Source organism: Amyelois transitella, chromosome 11 (assembly GCF_032362555.1).
Source record: "Amyelois transitella isolate CPQ chromosome 11, ilAmyTran1.1, whole genome shotgun sequence".
In the NCBI taxonomy this organism is placed as follows: Eukaryota; Metazoa; Arthropoda; class Insecta; order Lepidoptera; family Pyralidae; genus Amyelois; species Amyelois transitella.
Window position 1 is genome coordinate 7,528,908 of NC_083514.1, and position 7,246 is coordinate 7,536,153.

The window sequence follows — 7,246 nt, forward strand, 5'->3', positions numbered from 1 at the left end:
ATTATTTGTAACAGATTTTTAATAATATTGTGTACACAAGATGCCTATGATTATCAAATTTTATCTTTACTATTTTAAAAATGAGACACCAGGATGATAAGTTGTTTTTGGCTTTTATTAGGTATAGTTTTAATCAATTGAATCATCAACTGTGAATATCCAAGTTAAGGGTCTACCGACGGCAATAAATGTACGTTTCATGTAGGTAAGTAGTTACTTTCATCATACTCGTATTTGCCTTGAAAAATTTAAAAAAAATTGATCTAAGACTGCTTTTGTAGTCACGCGTTTGAACTTAATATGTGGTTTACAAAGGCTGTGTGTACAGTGGAGAACTGGCATGAAGATAATATAATATAGCACATACCAAACCGAACTACCGTTTGTTTTGTAGTGACTTTGATTCTACATCCAACAAATTGTTTGAATAGCTAGAAAGTTATAATTTTTTGACAAGACCACCATTTAAGGTACATTATCTAAGTTTAAGTATAGGATATTTTTTATGTTATAACTTTTGTACAATATAAATTATTCTGTTTAATTTTTATCACGTAACAAACGAACCAATTTCTTTTTCTTGAACAAAACGTGAAACTAATCTGAAAACTACCTCAAAAACAATTCCATTTCAACGACTCTCAACTCTGACCATTTTGTAGTCGTAAATCTCCAAGCCGGTAATATTTCTTTAACTTTTCACCTGTCATATTTCATGTTCAATAAGATGGAAGAGATTTTGAGCAACTGAAATTTTGTAACGCTGTAGCCGAGCTCAAAGCATACCGATTTTGAGTCACTCGAGCGAACGCCTGATGACGGAGTTCCGGGAATATACGGTTGGGTTCACTCCTCCTTGGCCTTTAAAGTGAGTAAACAAGTTTTAAAATATTATAACATGTACGAGGTCAAAATTTAGTTCAAAAGTCTTATAAAATTCTGAACTGTTCTCTGAAAATCTACGGTTCCTTTCAGTCGATGAATCGTTGAAAGTTTTTCCGCGGAATGAGCGATGACGAATAATTTCGTCTAAATGTTCACAGGCCAAATGACTTTTTGAAACTAGCTTCAAACAATTTTTTATGAGTATGTAAAAAAAAATGTTATCGGCCCAATCCAAGATCATGATCACAGAAGAACTTCGCGTTAATTATATTTGTTAAAGCATTCCTACAATTTCCAAGAAACAAAAAGACCTAATTTTAGCTTCATACGCTCAGTAAGCACTTTTCGCTATAAGTTATTTACTTATCACAGGTATTGATCCATTTAGTTTGTAATTTAGAGCTTAGATGTTTATAATCACGTGACCAACCATTGGTACAAATTAAAACATTTATTTTTTAGTAGGATCAAATGAATTGTCACAAAAGGAACATTACTGTCACAGTACCTTGTTACTTTGTTAATTCGCGTGTATTAAACGTGCGAAGGAAATTCTGAGAGACCTATGTCATGAAACGATACATAGTACGAATCTGTTAGTTAAAATGTATTTGACATCAATACTGTATTTTAAACTATTATAGTTACCAAAACTTCAACCCCTTCAAAATAAGCTTACTACTTACGCATACTCTAAATACTATATAGGCGGCATGAAAGCCTCAGTTTTGAACGTCAAATAAGTACATACACTTAGGTTACGTGTTTGTAACAAGAATTGTGAATGTTAAATTTGTCTTCCATTACAAGATATCCATTCAGTGGTAATAGATGTTGTGTGACTAACAAACGTTTGAACGACAAACTAATTTGTAGCATATAAGTATTCTGCCATAACCTTAGGTAGTAGTAGACAAAACAAAAAGTCGCAAATTTCGAATGTCACGAACTGATCTGCCGAAACTGACAATCATATAATCAGGCACTTACTTTGTCCTAACTCCTAACGATTCCCAACAAAATTTTCTGTTAGTAGCCTAGTAACACTTCCTTATTTCTCTTTCTAAAGGTTTTCTCTAAATAACACTGCTGTCATAAATAAAAATATCGATAATTAGGGAAATAATACGTATACATCGATAAGTAACATTAAGAGGACCTCGGGTTCTATAGCTAAGCGGTTCATGTTGCAATTTGAAACACGCAAAGATGACAGAGCGACTTAAGGAATAAATAAATTTTGAAACGAATATAAATAGAAAATTGAGTTTTGTACACGTTATCACCCTTATATAATAAACGTAAATATGTGCGAGTAAATCAGTTTATTTCAATTTTCCGCCATCGCACTTCAAAAGGAATGTATCTTTTGCTTTCGTTCTTGATATATTTATATCGTTTGTATCTAAGGGCGATGTCTTAATGTATTTATTCCACACGTTTATTCAATGGGTAATTCTCTTCATATTACAGTCTTGCAGAAGATAGAAAAAGAACTAGAAATCTTGCAAACTATAAACATTAGGAACATTACGTACATGCATACAGTTAGTCTCGTCTACATCCCATGCGGGGTAGACAGAGCCAACAGGCTCGAAAAGACTGAAAGGTCACGTTTAGCTGCATGGCTTCATGATGATTTCCCACTTAATGGGAAGCAACTTATACAAAGCAAAATCCAGAACAGAAGAAATCCTGGACGACTATAGATCTCCTAGCTAGAGAACCATATTATGTCAATGGCACAAAAAGAGCACTTGGTGCCTATTTCGAGCAACTGCCTGTTAATTTAAACAAATTTTTTCCTTTTTTTTTTATAATAATTCGAGTGCGTTTGACCTTTATCTGCCTGGTGGTAAACAAGACGATGCCTAACGTGGTAATTCAGCTTATTTCAATATTTGCAATCTAACATTGAAAAATCTATTTTAAACCCAGCAGAACCGAAACCAAATTCCCCCGAAACAGCAAACAAAACCCGGAAATATCCGTTCCGTTTCTATTATAATTTCGTCAAAACGTGTTCGGTGCCCTTCGGCGACCTGAACGAAAACCTAACACCTTTAATTTAACCGAAATCCCTTTTAATTTGGAGAACGGCACGTCCCTTTTATGCAGTCCCACGCCTGCTTTTATTAGGTAGATTAATATTTTAACACATGGCAAGAATGGAAACCGTCATCCTTTATTTATATGGTGGGGTGAAGTACTCGCAGTTATGTTCAGCAACTTTTGCTACAATAACTAGAAGCAAGATGATCCAACTAATTTATTATTTACTCCAGTGAGTACATAATAAGTTAGTTGGAATGGATCATCCGTTTTATTTTTATTTTCTTATATTATTATATTTCAAGATCTGAGAATCAAATAAGATACGTTGATAATCGAGGTACGTTAAGTCGAAGACTAAACAATTGTATTTTTGTATCCAATCAAATAATTTAAGATGTAATCATTGACTTCAAATTGGAAAATTATACTAACGAGGTAGAAAGAGTAAATAATATCAAAGACTCGAAGGCAACGCTAAGCTCACGGCTTTTGTAATAAATTTAAGCTTAATAGTAAATCTCACCTACGAAAACCTTTCCCTTTATTGGCTTTTACAATCTGCGCGGAAAAAAATATGCAAGCTTACACCAGATAAATATGCTTTATCCTTTGATCGCCATTTACATCTTCCATAGTAAATCGTCCACAAGAAATAGATAGCGTAGTCCTATTGTGAAATGCCGAGAACTACACGGCATCAAGTAGGTTAACATAAATAACAATGAAAAGCTCACTAAAACTTTAAGTCAGTAACGAGCAAGCTTAAAAGCTCCAATCGATTCACAATCTCCACGCTAATGAAGGTAGAATTTAATTCTCCGTCGATTGGGGTGCTTCACTACTGATTACAGATCTGGCTAGGTAATTTGATAGCACTAATGGATTCATTCTTGCTTAAACCTTGTCAGTAATTGTAATTTTTATATTTTTACTCGCTTTGCCCGTGTGAATTTTGGGCACTTACAAAATGCAACGGATTAAACGCATCTTACAAAAAGCGACAAATTTAGCGCTACCTACAAAAGAATACAGGTTTTTAACAAATCCCATGGATACTATTATTTTACCGGGATAAAATACCTTTTATAAATATTTGATAAAGAGTCTGGAGAAGTACAAAGGGGGTACTGTACTTCTCCAGACTCTTTATTATATAAACGCGATATTCCAAGAAGATGAATTCAGTGAACAGTCCGTGAAAAGGTAACAAACAATTAAACGAGTACTTTCACATTTATAATGCTAGTTGGGATTTTAACAGTATTAATGTGTGAATAACAACACATATGTACATACTGGTATCGTTAACACATATAAACTGGTATAGTTTGTGTTTGTGTGAAAAAAAGGGCCCAAGAGTATACTCGAAGGTCGTTTTGAGATACGCATGATATTATTTTCAAATTTTTTATAACTTCTTTTAGGCGATGAGCTAGCAACCTGTCACAATGCTAAGTTGATAATTTCACCTTTGCTTAAGGTTACGGCTTACAGCAGCGCCCTTGTATCTATATTTTACGGGCACATAAAAAAATTATGAGGACAAGAACGACAACCTACTTCTGGTGGCCTTATTTTAACAAATGGCCCAGCAATGACTTGGCTTTTTTGGCAATTTTTAGGGACTCTTACGCGAATATCAGAACTATGATTCATTAATTATTACTTTTGTAGTAAATGACATCAATTAGATAGAAGAATCACATGTTTTAATCTGCAATTCTAATAAAACAATTCTAATAATGTAATCTCAAATCTTCTAGCAAAAACATATAAACTTATGACTCTTGACAGTCCTCGAATTGTAGATTCAAATATGTGCTTCTTCTAATAGATGTCATTTGACAAGAAATTTATCTCAGGATTATAGATAGATAGATAGATAGATAAAAACGTTTATTCAGTTGCTACAGACACAAAAAAAAATATCAATGACATTCCTATATCATCCTCCTGGCGATGGAACCGGTCGCATTCACACTTCTTTGGGTTGGATTTAGTGCTTGAAGTCGAGATATGATCAGATTCATAGAGTGGTAAGTCAATTTTTTCTTTAAGGCCTTACAGTGTTAACTCGCCTACAGCGTAGCAAAAAGAAGGATTATGATTTTAACCTCTATGTATGATGGTATGGATGTTCATCTGATCCCTCGTAACTTGTAAACTAGTCGTCATAATTAGTGTCTAAAGTTGGCATCAAACAGTCATTAATACATTATTAAATAATATTGCTTGGTTGATGAGTAATTTCTAACATATATTAACAGATTGATGGTACAAGTATGCACTTGGTAACACACAATGACGGAATGCAAGAGAACCTTTTGTAGAATAAACGATGAAATAATAACAGATATTTACTCCAATATGTGAATAACCCAAAAAAAAATGGTTGCTATATAATTTTTCGTATGCGTATCAGGCTCGCGCTTGGCTGGTTTTTCCCGAATTTATTAGAAAAGCTGCGTAATGAGCGATGACGCAATTTGGAGGCTTTTGACGACGATTGATGAGCTAAATTCTAATAAAATTGTATTAGCCCACCATCAATAGGAATATTTCTTAATATAAATATTAAGTATTATTATAGAAAAGGTATTGAATTTACTTAAAAAACAACTGGCAGAAAATGATAATACGCTTCTTTTTTTTTTACTAATCGTAGGCTTTCGTATGATTAAAAAAAAACAATAAAACATCGTATCAAAAAACAGGAACAGCTCAATGTTTCTTAGGGAAAATAGATCAACCTACCATTCCATTCCTTCTCGCTTAGATTCTAAAAGTTAGTCAATGGAAAATCTTACAAATTTGCGATTATTCTTTTAAGCGATAGGCTAGAAACCTGTCACTGTCTTAATTTTGGTTCCATTATCAAAACATCCAGGTAAACGTGGCCATTAAGTACCCCGTAAATGATAAAGTAACGAATATGAAGATGGTGTGAAATCAAATAAAGAAGTCATTAAAAAAACTTTTTATTCAAAACAATATGTACTTACAAGTACAATAAAATTTGACTAGCTTAGATTTATTTAAAATCTTGTAACGAAAATGATTTCAAAACAATATTCCAGAACAGTTAAAAATAATAACTCATTTTTTTACACCTACACTTTATTCGTCGTGAATTCGATTACATTTAATCAACTTTTAGAAAACATTAGAATCGAATTGAAAAAAACATTAAAAGCAATTTCTTAAAACACTATTTTGCCCTAATTTATACAGTTCGTTTTTATGTACACCAATACTTTGCGTAAAATAGATATTTTACAATACAAACCTTCACTTAATTTAGCTAAAATAATTTAACAAATTCTTATACAAAATCTATGTAGGTATGAAATTTTACAATAAACACAATGACAAAGCAATGCTTATACATCACAAATAAGACGTTATTTTTTATACGCAAGTACGTATCATAATTTAACTAATCACCATAAAATGTAAAAAAGACTTTCATAACAACAAAAACTTTTTCCACACAACTTATCTATTTATTATTTTCGGTTCAGTTGGTCCAAACTCAAAATTGTTACCAGATAAATTACATAATGCTTACGGAATGAAAATTTCAACAAAAAGATGCTATTTTGACCTGAATTTTGAGGAAACCGAAAATAAATCACACTTTTTTTCACCGAAACTTTAATGCCTAACTATATTAATTATTAATAATAAATTATGATAATTCAATTTTGTCGTATAAAGGTGAGAATAAGCAATTTATTTAGGCCATTTTTAATATTTATTGATTAATATATTTATTTATTTGTCCCGTATATAAATAAGTTTTTCTGCATAATACTTTAATACAACTTCAATATCCCATTAATGAATAAAACAGTAAAATGGTCGAAAAACTATCATAACACGCATTTATCAAACTTGAATAACATTTTAAACTCAAACGGGTATTTTTCTTTGTAAGTCGATTCAATATTTATAAATTAATATAAAGCTTATGTGAAAAACGATGCTCTATACAAATATTAATCCTGACTGATATATTTAAAATAAATGTATAGAAATAAATGCACAGTATTGAACCATTGAGGTATTTTGATAACTGAAAACAAAAAAAAATATCAACTTTCCTATGTTAGGGAGATTTTTAAAGTGTAATTGTACGTTTTGGTACCTTTACTTTTTAATACCTTAAATAATTTTCACTTATGCAGAACCATTTCAAAATTAATACCATTTTTAGTAAGCTGTGTTTTTTTTTATAGATTTTAAATTTTCCCACTTTAAGTGAGGTCAGAAGTTAGTAACAGTACAATTAAGCTTAACAGGTAGG